Raw genomic sequence first — 14,671 nt, forward strand, 5'->3', positions numbered from 1 at the left:
GTGATTTCTTTTTTAGCTTCTTGATAAGCAGTGTGGGGATCAGAAGCACAGTTTGTGACTGATTGAAGAGTTTAACTTCAGTGTTAACCACCAGTCTTTGGGAGAATCTGCTCTCCCATTTGCAGCCTGCCTTGATCTTGGCATTTTCAGTGAGGGCTGCCCCAGGCACCTTGGGTCACAGTGTGCTTCAGGAATTAAGATGAACTGGTAAAACTAGACGACCTGATTTGGGAATTTTTTGATGAAAAGTTTTTGTTTTGTTTTTTAAATCAGAAAATGCCAGTACATCAAAATGGAAACTTTTTGTGGAAACATACTAATTTCGACAAAACTTTATTTGAGAAAGTTTCTCTGCTTCAGAATTAGTGACCTAGCTACCAAGCTATAGAGTCGCCCCACCACCCCCCGCCCCCAACACACACACAGCCTCTCCGGTTGGAGCTGTTCCATTTTGTATGAATATATTATTTACTAGGCCAGAATAAGAGTGAGACTGAGTCTACAGCCTGGTGGTGAAGACCCTCAACTGAAATGTGGGAGACGTTGGTTCAAGTTCTTGCTCTGAATCAGACAAAATCTCCCATGTCCCAAGTGAGTATCCTAACCAGTAGGCTATTCTGTGGTGGTGGTGGTGGTGTTTCCCCTTCCTGCTTTTTCATGGAAAATTTGATTTTGAAAGGACTTGGGGTTTTCCCTCCTTATACAAATACAAATGTCAAAACCTTGAAATTTTTCACAAAATGGAACTCTTGTTTTCTGGCCAGCCCTAGCAAACCAGTATAGTACAATTCTCATTAACCGAAATGCTTGGTTATGTTCCCCAGGTTTGTAATGTCCACCACTCTGTACTCCAGATTCCTTCAGTTCTGAAGCACACTGAAGGTCTACTGGACAATATCCATAAGAAAGTCAGCTGCAGAGAAGAGAGCCATCTTCTTCTATCTAGTTTTATTCATAACAGACAAGTAGTGGAGAAAGGTGGCATGTGTGCTGGCCTGATTAATAAACTGCCTGATTATGCAAAAAATGTGGGTATTGGTCAGATAATAACATATAAAGTAAGATATCTTTGATATTCAGGAAGATATAACATACACGTGTGTATTTAATCAACATGTGTGGTATCACAAAGTAAATCTTCATTCAGTTTGTGAACTTAGCAGCTATAACAAGAATGTTGCCTTGAGCTTGGCAAATGTAATAGCAATGAAATCAACAAAACGAACTTCTGTCAAGCAATCCAAAGAACATTTTGTTTTCATTCAACTTGCTTTTGTCTCATTCTCTCTTGTCAAGAAGACAATCATGTGGACATGTGTTTTTGGATGTTCCCAGACTTCATTTTGCTAATGGGATGGGTGTGTGGTTTCTAGAAAAAGGAAGCTCAGATGCTTTTCAGATGTTGCTCTGGCAATGCTAAAAAAAAAAAAAAAAAAAAAAAAAAAAAAGTTAAGGGTCATGTGTTTTGCTCTTTTTTCCCTTTTTTTCTTTCTAAAATATCAATTTATGCAGGGGTGCTGGAATAATTTTTATAGTATGGGTGCTGAGAGCCATTGAACCAAACTATGAACCCTGTATATAATGGAAACCACTTCAAGTCAGGGGGTGCTGCAGGACCCCCTGCATCCCTAGTTCCTGCATCTATAAATGTATGCACTGCAGCAAATTGTTCCTCAAATTAGGATTTATTTTTATTAATGCTATATTTAATTTATACTAGGATATTTATCTCATCATTTTGTATCAAATGGCCACGTTTAGCCAAAAACAAAATAAGAGATATATAGAACAGGTCATAACGAACAGTAGAAAGAAAAAAAAACTTTGAGCCTTTTACCATCTATACTTATTACACCATAAACACTCCCCACAAACTTCCAACAAGCTGACTAATATACATTTTAGTAGAAGTACTGCCTTGTATTTGTACCTGTCTACAAAAGGGAATATTAGTCAACAGCATGGCATTTCCAGCACCTCTGTAGATCAATTGATAGAATATGGGGCAATGATAAAGACAAAGGACCAAATTCTGTTTTTAGTTACACCAATGCAAATTCAGAGTAAATCTACTGACTTCAGTGAAGTTAGTCTGGATTTACAACTATATACCCAGCACATAACAGAGTAAATCTCATGCCATCCAAAATACCTAGTGTTATGAAGTCAAAACAGAATGAGCTGAAATGATTTGGTGGAGGCATATACTTTCATCTCTGAAATAACTGTGATGACTTTTCCTGTGTTACTACTGAAATAAAACTACAGAAATATTTCTTAAGTTATTTTCTGACTTGTCCCCACATCTTTCTGAAACTAGCTTCTCATCAAAACAAGTAGTAGCTAAGCAATTGAGAAGGTTAAAATACAAAATGTTCCTATTGTTTTCAATGTCTTGTTAGGGACATTTGTATCCTATCAGCACAATGTCTGCAAAAGATAAAACATGAAACGTAATAAATACTTTCCCATGTTTATATATTTCTCAGCTTTAATTACCACAATGACCTCCTGTCTGATAATAGTATCAACACAGAAGAATAGATGATTCCCAGCTGAGAATACAGCTGAGGTTCATATCTTGCTTGTACTGAAGGCCACTAAAGCCCTAGTACCATTCTTTTTTCCCCCCTTAGGTTCCAGAGTTTCACCTAAAGTCTGGAGCCAGATTCTGCCACAAAAGTATAAAGTCATAAGTATTTGCTCCAATCACACCTTTTTGTTTCTGTTTTTCATTAACGTGAAACTGATCAAGTTTCACTTGCTTAAAGGCTCACCTAGTAAATATTAAGCCTGCATGCTCAAGTACTTACATAGGAAATTGACACAACCAGTGCAGAGGGTTCATGAGTCTTGTGATAGCAGGTGTTTTTCTAAATGCCCCTATTCCTGGAGTCATGATTAGTGAGAATCCAGCTGTCATTTTTAAAAAAAGTTTCTTGCCCTTATGGTTGCAGAGAAAAGCTTCAAAGCATGAAGTCCAAATCCTCCAAATCTGAAAGGCAAATAAAAAGAACCCACAAAATACCATATTTTAAAACTGTCACAATTTTACAGTCAATGTCATGATCTTTTGGACCCAACTCATGATTTGTTAATGGCTGGGGTTGGTAACATTATGAATATGATGAGAGAAAATTAAATTTAAATTCTTTACCCAGCCAAGAAATCTTACAGAACCCTATTTTTTCTAGGAATGATGTTTTGAGCAAAACCTAAGTGATACTGAGAGGAAAATGTCTAACACTATTTTAAATATCCTCCAGTCTTGTTTATTTGCTCCTTCTCCCTACGCTGCTACCTTACACTAAGAGATGCATACACCAATGACTTCTTCAAGCCCTCTGCCTGATAATAAGAGTTATGCATATCCAATCAGAGAACCAATAGAAAACCATATGACTTATCACAGCTAACCAACACAGCTAAAATTTTAAGTGTTCGATCCTTGTTGCAAACTTTTCACAATCTATAAGTTGTTCTCACTCTATACAGTAATCGAAAGCTCACAAATGTGTGTCAAGTACATTGGAACTAATATATTTATAGTAATCACAATTGTTTTGAGGATATTTAGCAAATAAATTGATGGCTTAAAATACAGCTTGCAACCTGTTGGAGGATATTCCACAATGAACTATCAGACTGAAAAAAATCAGCCAAACCTGAGAATTTCAATCAATAACAAAGCTGCTTTACAATGGCCTTCCCAATAATCTCTTTCAAAAATGAAATCTAGAGACAGGGTTATAATTGACAAGACTGTTAGAGCAAAGAGATGATTTCTTGAGCACGGGTGTAACAAACACTTGTTTGGGAGAAGAGGGAATGATGTACATCATTTTTAGCATACCCAGTGTCCCCTTTCAATTTTTTCCCAGCCATGAGATGCAGGGGTCCCTACTGCAGGTCAATATAAAAAAATTTCACAAGCACTTTAAGAATCTCAACAAACAAGAGCAGACAAAACTCAGTCAGGAAAGACTACTCTTCCCCACCCCTTGACACAGATCTATTTGAGCCATGTTTGTAGAGCAATAAATGCCCCCCCCCCCAATCTCTCAATACACATTCTTCCTCCTACTTTGCTTTCTTCCATAAATGTCAGTCTTAAGAAAACTGGTTGCCAAATGGCCATCTCTGGCTTTGACTTTTGCTTGCTGTTCTTGCACATTATTCTCCCTCCAATTTACCAGCTCAAACTTCTCAACTTGAGCATAGCTTCTCTCTGCAGCTTTCACATACTGCTGCAAATGAAATCAGCTAGTCGTCCCTCATAGCATAAATACAGTATAGCTGCATCCCTGATTACCTCAACAGTTTGCCAGAGTTAAATGAAAAAGAATATAATCCACTCTATAAAACCATCCAATTGTAATATTTAAAAAAAAAAATGGTTATACATTTTAGGCAGATATTGCCTAATTTAAACACAGCATGTGCTAGGGTTGCCAATTTCTATTATTTTTGGTTGTCTTAGTAACACAGTTAAGACTGTGATCCAAGTAGAGCAGATATGGATGACAGATGCACCATGACAAACAAAAACACTTGGTCCGCTTCTCTTTTCACTTACACCAATTTCATACTGGTATAACTGCACTGATTTCAGTAAGTATCAGGAGGTAGCCGTGTGAGTCTGTATCCACAAAAACAACAAGGAGTCCGGTGGCACCTTAAAGACTAACAGATTTATTTGGGCATAAGCTTTTGTGGGTAAAAAAAAACTCACTTCTTCAGATGCCCAAATAAATTTGTTAGTCTTTAAGGTGCCACCGGACTCCTTATTGATTTCAATAAGATTACTCTTGATTTTCAGCAGCGTAACATTAGAATCAGACCCTAAAACTATATGCAGGTTTGTTTTAACATATGTGTGTGTGTGAACATATCTGCTAGATGCAGCCATTGACCCAATTGAAGATCAAGTAAGACATTCAATTTAGATAAAAGGAGTTGGGAAGCATAGGATCCAATGGTATCAGCTTTAATTGTCTGTACATATTATGGAGCCTTGGTTCCTTTAACTAGATAAGAAATGCTGAGAACTTGTAAAGCTGTGCTATAGTCCCAGTTTTTAAAATAAAAGCACATGGCTGCTCTTAAATAAACCGAGCAGTAAGTATACATCAAACTTGCAATAATTTTTATGACTGAAGTTTCTGTGAATGGATAGACCTGTCCAGATTTAGTTTGTTGAATTATATGTGACACAATACAATTTGTCATTATATCCTGATGTGAGGAGAGGTATTATGGCATGATGTTGCTCTGCCTTGCACCACGTATTAATTTACTACTATGGGAAGTGGGCACAGGTGGGTATAAAATGCTAACATTCTATGTAGCCTTTTACCCCCACTTTGCACAGGTGTAAATAACTGCACAAAACAGGGTCAGACTCACAGTTGTCAACTTTCACGTGGTAAATAAGCAACCCGACTTTCATAATAAGCCAAAAATCAAGCTAATCCCATTTCAAAACAAGGTCAAAACAAGCCAATACCTAAGTACCCCAACACTCTATATGACCTGATCCCCCCAGCATGCAGTCTGGGACTGTGGTGGGCCTGCTGTGCACTCCTGACTTGCCCCTGCATGCCTCTGCTTGCCAGGAGCTGATAAAAAAAAAAAAAAAAAAAATGAAGCAACAACCTACAAGCCAACCAAGCAACAAGCCAAAAACTAGCCAACAAGCAACTCACAAGCCAATTAAGTCAAAAACAAGCCCAATTTCTCTGTTTTTTTCCAGAGGTTTGGCATGTCTGGTCAGACTGTTCTCTAAGGTCGTGTGATGACCTTTAGGATGACCCATGAGAAAAATATTGTTGTTACACATGTGGAGGCACTGAGATCCCATGGTAATGGGAATGAATATAAGAGTCTAGACAGGTAGTGATGAACTTGAATTAGCTAATACTCGCATAAAACTATTCATATCTATACTAACGTAACAGTTTCCAGAACAACCTTTGTAGTTTTGTTGGAAGTTCTTAGAGTAAATTGCTAGGTGTGCAGTGATTGCTAGGTGTGCAGTGCCATTACTTAAGTCAAACTACTCTTCAGTACATAGTGTAGAGAGACAAGGATGGCTACTTTTGCATTTACAGTTCCATCTGCATTTCTACTCTATCTAGTGACCCTCCATTGCTTCTACAGAATACATCCCTCTGCTTATTGTGACTGAGTGGGCTCTGATGCTTGCTGATTATTGTATTAGCTCCTGAGTATACTGCATTTAGAATCAATGTAAATGACTGCTTTATTGTATTGTGGTTACTAAGTAATACATTCATGTTAGAAATTAGTTTTTGTTAATGGGTAGTTATTCCTTTGAAATTTGTAAGATTTAGAAGCATTATAATAGAAATTCTAGTATTTTTGCGGAGAGAAACATCATAGAAAGCAGGCAAAAGGGAATATGTTGTGGTGTAGGGCGTTGGTACTGCAACTGGATAAATATGGGTGGACTCCTGTGCTCATGCAAAAGCCCACTGTAGATAACAGGACTCTGTATGGGCACAGAAGTCCACTCATACAAATTCCATTGCAGAACCTGTGCCCAAGTTAGCTAAAGTAACCCAACCCTAACTTCAAGGGAGATAGGCTTCCCTTCCTGGCTGTCAGTCTCCTCTGCAGAATTAAAGTAAGAAGAGCAATACATGACTTTAGAATAAAGAACAAGTAGGCAGGACATGTGATCAGTTGGCCAGACTGAAATTTTGAATTTACCATTAACACATACATAAACACAATAATACGAAATCCAGTCTATTCCATCAGTTCCCCCATCTGTTTACATAGTACACCCTATTTGGAAAAGATCCATGTTAGCAAAATAAGATCAAGGCTTTGTGTTCAACAAGTCCAAGCACACAAAATTAGCGGCAGCTCGAGGTATTGTCTAGCACATGCCTCTGCAACAGTTCACTTTAGCTGCTTGGGGTGGCTGATCTCCACATAAACCCTATCCCTCCATATGTAAATGGTAGTCGTTCCAACCCTTTAGTGATCATTCTTCAATTCTTCCCTTCCCTCCTGCTCTGAAATCAGAAAACCAGACAGAAATATTTTAAAGCTATTTTTTCTCAGAGATGGACTCTATGTAATTCAGTCAAATAAAATGGCTGCCCTAGGTGCCATTTTAATGGCCTAGGAACCCTAAATAAAATTCAAAAAACACATGTAGGGATGATCTTTAAAAAAATAAAAGCCTCCTGTTGCTCTAACTTGGTGCAGGGGAATATTTGCACAGAGGCTGCAGCAGGATCGAGGGAGTATAAAGCCTCCTTTGCATACAGTCACCCACTGACTTGGCCCATAGCAAAGGATTTGGCCTGTAGTTCCCATAAAAGATCTATCAAGATCAAGCCACAATTTTTTTATTTTATACAAAGCAAAATAAATTTTCTTAAGGGAATGATTTATTGGTTATAAACACCGTTCAGTTTGTAACTGCGATGGGTACAATATTTTAATGTAATCTAGGGGCTCAATCCTAGTGCATGGTAGCTGAGCATTCGCCCCTGAGACAGGAGAGTCTTTGGATGGCACAAAGCCAAAATATTCACTTTTCCCCCTTCACTGCTTCATATGGGCGCATGCCAAGGGCAGCAGGCATGGCACTTAGCCAGATGTTTGTTTGGCATAGTGACTGGCTACAGTTAGCCTAATTTAGAGTAGCCTGATAGCTGCTTTATTATATGCTGGGGGTCATTTTGGTCTCCAACCAGACCAGATTCAGGGAGGCAAAAAGGCAACAACCAATTTTTCTCACTCAGCACAGCTGACAATTGAGCCTTAGAAGCAGTTTGTGCTGGCTGGTATGTTCTAACTCATAACTTGAGAGTAAACAAAAGATAAATGGAATATTAGTGTGTGACAGCGTACCCCATAAGGCTTCATGGGGAGGTGTTTATAAATGTATGTATGATATAACTGGAATATGTTTTGTGCTGCCTGTACCATATCTCTGTAAAGGTTATGGTCTACTAACCTAGTCATCTTATTTGTACATATATATCATTTTCTACTTGAGGTTAAGAATATGGGTTGTATGCTGGCTTGGTTTCTAAGTAAGCTTTGTGAGGCATTTGGTCAGCTTCTTTAGGGAGGAATTCACCAGGTTAAGTACCTGATCAGGAAACACTTGGGGAACAATGCATCTTGGAATGCTCCAATCCACATAAGAAGTCTTCCTGGAGACATGCAAGATACCATGTGGACAATGGCTTCGGCCTGTAAAGACTGAGTCATGCAAGGGCATGTGACTTGCCCAGATGACCCCAGAACTCCATCTTGGAGCTGGACTTTGCATAGGAGGGAGGTCTCCACCCACAAGAGAGTCTATTTAAACCTGTGGGAGACCCCTCCATTTTGCCTTGAGCTGGCTAAGGAAGGAGCCTCTCCACCCCCCCAGGATACTTGAAGGGAACTGGAACAAACGACAGTAACTACAGGGGGTGTGAGTGATTGCTGGACCCAGGCTAAAAGGAGATTAGCCTGTAAAAGGGAGCATTCTGGAACTGGTGAGGAACTTATCTGTATTTAGTTTGATTAGACATAGATTTGCGCATTTTATTTTATTTTACTTGGTGACTTACTTTGTTCTGTCTGTTACTACTTGGAACCACTTAAATCCTATTTTCTGTATTTAATAAAATCACTTTTTATTTAGTAATTTACTCAGAGTATGTATTAACACCTGGGGGAGCAAACAACTGTGCATATCTCTCTATCAGTGTTATAGAGGGCGAACAATTTCTGGGTTTGCCCTGCATAAGCTTTATGAAGGGTAAAACGGATTTATTTGGGTTTAGACCCCATTGGGAGTTGGGCATATGAGTGCTAGAGACAAGCACACTTCTGTGAGCTGTTTTCAGGTAAACTTGCAGCTTTGGGGCAAGTGATTCAGACCCTGGATCTGTGTTGCAGCAGACAGGAGTGTCTGGCTCAGCAAGACAGGGTGCTGGAGTCCTGAGCTGGCAGGGAAAACAGGAGCAGAGGTAGTCTTTTGCACATCAGGTGGCAGCTCCCAAGGGGGTTTCTGTGATCCAACCCGACACATACTGTATGTGAAATTTTATTTTTAAAGGATTATTTCTGGCCAAGCTTTATTGCTGAATTTGGGGTTTGTTTCACTTATTGTTAAAGGGAAATTCAGTGAGTGTGAACCCATGTGGCTGAATTAAAAACAAATGCTCACACCAACCTCTGCAAAAGAAACTGTAACAGTGAGTACAGATCTGCCAACGGCTTTTGTTACTTGAAGATACTACCTTGGTTCCACTCTATTAAACCTAACGATTCTGGCTGTTGCTCCCTCGTGGCCTTAGGTTCTTATGCAATACACCGGACCCTCGCTAGAACGCGCGACTATATAGCGTGAATTCGCATATAACGTCGTCACGGCCATGGATCCCAAATTTAATTACTTTAATTGTAATTAATTTTAAAATAGTCCTTGCTATAACGCAGTCCCCACGTTAACACGGTACTACGCATGGATCCCAAATCCCACGTTCTAGCACATGAGCTCATTATAAACATTTCAGATGTTCAACACGCTTCCAGTGGAATTCAGTGTTTGTCAAGACACCTTGCTCAATTTGCTTCTGTTTTAGAACAACACACACATACATTACAATAGAATATATGGTGAAATCCCAGTACAGTAAAGCACTGAATACAGGCTGAGCTTTTTCCCCCTTCCTCAGCAGCTTTAGGAGATAAGTAAGTACTAGCACAGCCATTTTACAAATGAGTAAACCAAAGCACAGAGAAATTTACTACCCGATTTTCAGAAGAGCTGAATGTGCATAACTCCAGCTGAAGTCAATGGAAGACAATTGGTTCCAAGATTTCACAATAAATCAGCGGCAGGCCTGGAAAGAGACTACAAAAGTTTAGACTCAAAGTTCCCTATTCTAACTGTTAAATAACAATATCAATGTGATCCATAACAATGGTTTGCATGACAATCCTAGGATTAGCATGCCCTAGGGTGAAACATGATACGTTTCAGATAGTTGAGGTGTAATGGAAGTCAGTATTTTGCTGTGTTAATTGGAGAGGAAGGAAAAATTCAATACAAAAGGGCAGCAGCAGCATATGAAAGCAACCTGTGGGTTGGAGACATGAGATTGACAAGTGAATATCAGATGTTGAAATGTGAGCAACAAATATTACTGGAACAAAGTGTACAACAGGCCATCTGGTGCCAGTTACAAAGATGATGTTATACCCAAAGCAAAGTCAGCATGGAAAAATAAATCTGCTTTCTCCTGCAAAAGTGTCTGGGAAGAGGGCATGCACAGCCCGATACCCGTGCACTAGTGTAGGAATCCGGCACAATGTTAATCTAAGTCTATCTTGAGCACTAGGTACTAGCCCAATTAATGTCCCTAGGAGTACTCCCTGATCACAAAGTGGAATGGCCAGGTCTCTGCTCTCTTCTGGCTCTAAAGGCATGTGAGCCTTTCTGCTGAAGCAATAAGAACTGTTGTCCCCTGAACTCCTTAGTCATTCTGCCCTGGTTGGAAGAATGGTTCAGAGAATTGCTGCTAGAAACCCATAATCTCTTCAGATATTGCCGCTTGGGGAGGAATGGAAAACTAGTGGGATTATTAGCTGGACCTTTTACCCCTAATAAGATATTTCAAATCTGGACCAGGGATGCAATGACAAAAAGTCATTTACTGTAGGAAATATACATGGTGATCTGTGTGAAATGGGTCCAGTTCCCAATGGAAAAATATTTGTTATTAAAAACACCATTATAATTGGCACTTTTGTTGGTAGTTTTCTTGGAGAGATCAACTATTGAATGAGCATAGAGAATAAAATTACTCTCTGACACTTAGAGGCGTTCCTGTCAGGTTAGGGGTTGACATACCTTATTTGTACTGTTGCCAATTGTGCTGTACCTGGTCTCTGGATAAACCAAATGCTCCAGTATCCAGGGCTGCCAAAATGGACAATATTCAACCAGGTCTCGTGTCCTCCTTTTTTCCTACCTCTTTTCAATCTTAATTCTACCACCTCCTCATCAATTTCTGGTCTCAAAACTACTCTCTGAGCCTGATTCTTTTCTCATTTATGGTGGTTTTACATCCTGATTTACACTGGTGTAAGAAAAAGGAAAATCAAGCCTTCTGCTTCAATCTGTGTCCTTGACTCAATTCCTTCTGACCTCCAATTCCCTTTTTAATCCCTTTTCTTTAAACTGTGCTTTCTCCTCTGGCCCCTTTCTCTCTTCCTGCAAGCAAAATTATGTTTCCTCTCTTTGATACAGTTTTCCTCTTTGGCTACCATCTTATTTCCCCTTTTTCTTCAAAATCCTGGAACTTGCTATATACTCTCACTGCTTTGACTTCTTCTGCTGCAGCTCTGACCTGAAGCACATCAAATGTACATTCCAACCTCTGCACTTCAACAATGACAATCCTCTCTCTCCACTTTACTTTCTCCTATATTTCCTTGATGATCATTCCTTCTATATTTCTAGTGGTTCCTCATTGTCTCCTCGCTCTCTTGTCTTGTTGATATTCCTCAGGGTTCTGTTTTTGATTTTTTCTTCTTCACTCTCTCTCAGTGACCTATCTCCTCCTTCCCTGACTTTACCGAACACTTGTTTCCCAACTCTACCTCAATACCTACATTTAGTCTTGCATCTCAAACTGCTCATCAGACATCTCTTCTTCTGGACTTTTCATTTTCCTTCTTAATCCATCTCCTCCTTCCTTCTCTATCTCCCCTATCCTTCCCAGTCTCCCAGACCTGTCATTTTTCTCTCCTTTAACCTACATACCCAGTCCCACACTAAGTGCTGTTACTTCTTTCTCTTAATATCTTCGTAGCTTACTATTTCCTCACTGTCTTCCCTGCCCTGGTATCTTTCTTGCATTGATTACTGTAATCTTCTCCTATCTGACCTCCCTTCATCTCAGTGTTCCCATTGAGTCTATTTACAATGCCTCTGCTAAAAATCATCTTCCCCTTCCAAATTTCTGACCATACTGCCTCCTCCTTGGATCTTTCCATTATCCTTTCATCTCTTACCTCACCATCACACAGAAGGCACCTTCTATATCTGTTTTTTAATTTCCCCTGACACATCCACAACTCCAAGCACTTCCCAATCCTCTTCTCATTTCCTCCCTCTCTCATGTTGGGCTATCATGTCTCCTCTACCAAGAACAGACCCTCTCTGCTTGTTTGCCAAGTAAAACGCACATCTGCAGAAACTCTCTCTTCCTGTCTCACCGAGAACTGTGCTGCAAGAAGTGGGTAAATTTGCAGCACTATATAATATGTTTGTATATGCACTGTACTATATAATACTGAATATTTATTAAAACAAGTGATATACTTTTAAAACCATCTGTTTCTCAGCACAGTTTTTTTCTGGCAGCAGACAAATTATAATCTGATGTTCATGCTAAGAAAAACCCACATATCCTGATGGTTGTGTCTCATATAATTAAAGCTACATGAAATAAATTGAACTTTTCACTCTTAAAAGCTAAGAAAATATTCATTTTGATATGCAGATGTTTATTGTTTTCTATTTTTTTGCTATTCAACTCTTTAAAAAAAGATGTTATTTTTTAAGCTCACAAAAATCACACACAGTACCTTTTTATGTAAATAAAGTCTTTGGAACACTTAAAAGGGCAACTGGTGCCAGATTCATAAATTAATAAGAAAAGTTAAAAGTTCTTTTTTATTAATCATCTTCTTTGCCTTTTTAAAATGAAAATCCAACCAAGTAATTTATTACCACTGCTGAGCGACCCTTCTGGGTGAAGTCTGGAGTTTTGGGTCAAATAAGCACTCAGAATGCTAGCTGTTTATTTGAACTACCAGAATCTATTCTGGAAAATTAGGTTGGAAATCTTGCAAGGACAGGAAGTCATGTCAAAGTTTTGGTACTTCCTGTTTCCAGACAGGCTGCAAATAGCACAAGAACAGAATTTTATCACTAGATTTTGGCAATTTCCTTTCCAGTCAGGCCAGAACTAGGAAATGTTGAGTCATGAACAAAAAAACACCAAAACATGGTTTTTTTTTTCCATTCCAGGTCTGTTCATTAGCCCATCGACTTCAGTATTTCTCTTTAGAATTAGCTTCTGCTCAGTGCTACAGCAATAGAAGAAAAATCCCAATAATGAATCTGGACAACCGTGCAATTATATACACTTTCTTCAGAAGAGGGGATTTCTACCACAGCACTTCTAACAAAAATATTTATTGAGAATGAAACTGCCTAGATCAATGAACATTTTATTAATGAATGAAATAGGCAGTAGGTAAATGGTCTGGACAAAGGGAAAGAGAGAGTCATTAGACCAGCGTGGATGTTAACTGTCAAACTAGTAGGAACCGGGCAACTGAAAATGTCCCTGAGAAAGGAAGACCCCTCTAAAAGATATCATTTGCAAGAGGAAATTTAGTCCAGACCTTGCTAATCTTTGGCATGCTTGCTGATGGGCAAGGGAGGAAGTAAATGGCTTATAATCTGGCTTTGGTTCAGAAAAAAAATATCATAAAGGTCTGTGCATTGGTTAAAGGCAGTTAATTTGTTTCCAAAAGGAGAAAAGCACGATCATCAGCATTTGTTAATGTGATTATGAAGATTGATATGAGCTTAAGGAAATCCTGTTTGAAATTAAACTGAGTCATCAATTTAGAGAAATTCCATTTGATGAATTGAACATCATTTTCTTTTCATGAATTGCCTACAAGTGGTCTATGATTTTCTTAGATTTATTATTCCTTATTTGAGATCATCATTTGCAGGTGTGTACAGTTTCTACTCAGACTCATGAAATCAGCCCAATATCAGGAAAGTTCCACTGGCCTGGGCTGATGCTGTTCATCCTGATGATCTCCTTGTGCTACTGTGAGAAACTTAACTCCTATATTTCCTGGCTTTGCTGTATCTTAATAGGTAACTTTAATATTGCATTTACCATAGTTTTTCACATTGTTTTTCTTTGTTTGTTTTTTAAAAGAAATAGAGAGAAAGAAATTGACTCTAAGGTAGCATTTAACATTGCCCCAATAGTTCACACCTCATTTAAAATGAGCAGAGCTCTAAAGGGTGGCCTTCTCACTTCACTGAGGTAAAGGCAGTGCGGAAGAGGATAGCTATACATCCCTAAAAGTAAACAGTTGAGATCTTGGGAAAGATGTGTGTATTTAAATAAAACATTTACAATCTCCATCCTCCAGCTTGTCCCAGCAACAGCTTTTGGTATGTCAGGTCAACTAGGGAAATGTCATTGTATTTGTGATGTTATCACAAGGGGTTAGGGGCCACTAGGCATTGCTAAAATCTTAGGTGATGGTTTAGCAAATCATTTAAGCCCATGCTTAAGTCCCATTGACTCCAACAGTCCTTCATTGCACTTTAAGTCTACCCCTTTTCAGCAAAGCAAGTGCTGCTGCTGAATAGGGATAAATTTAAGAATGTCCTTAAGATGCTTTTCAGTGGAGCTGATCACCCACAGCTCCAAATGAACTCAGTGTGAGCTGCAAGCACTCAACACCTCTAAAACTCAGGCTTTTCACCTCAGCTGAGTATGCTCAAAAACCCTTGTATTTTCCCTTCCTTATCTCCTCTCCCCCTTACACACACACTCTCTCTCTCTCTCTCTGACCAGCAAAG

At 39.0% G+C, this 14,671-nt stretch overlaps 1 long non-coding RNA gene across 1 annotated transcript in view; it reads right to left on the bottom strand.

Moving 5' to 3' along the window:
- Window positions 1–919: 919 nt before the first annotated feature.
- LOC117872639 overlaps window positions 920–14,671 on the bottom strand; it is a 131,883-nt gene continuing 118,131 nt past the window's right edge. Inside the window, exons 2-3 of the long non-coding RNA XR_004644543.1 lie at window positions 2,814–2,995; window positions 920–1,416 (exon numbers count right to left, since the gene is read on the bottom strand). This is a non-coding gene — a long non-coding RNA (uncharacterized LOC117872639). The remainder of the gene's footprint in view (window positions 1,417–2,813; window positions 2,996–14,671) is intronic.

Source organism: Trachemys scripta, chromosome 2 (genome assembly GCF_013100865.1).
Source record: "Trachemys scripta elegans isolate TJP31775 chromosome 2, CAS_Tse_1.0, whole genome shotgun sequence".
Classification (NCBI taxonomy): domain Eukaryota; kingdom Metazoa; phylum Chordata; order Testudines; family Emydidae; genus Trachemys; species Trachemys scripta.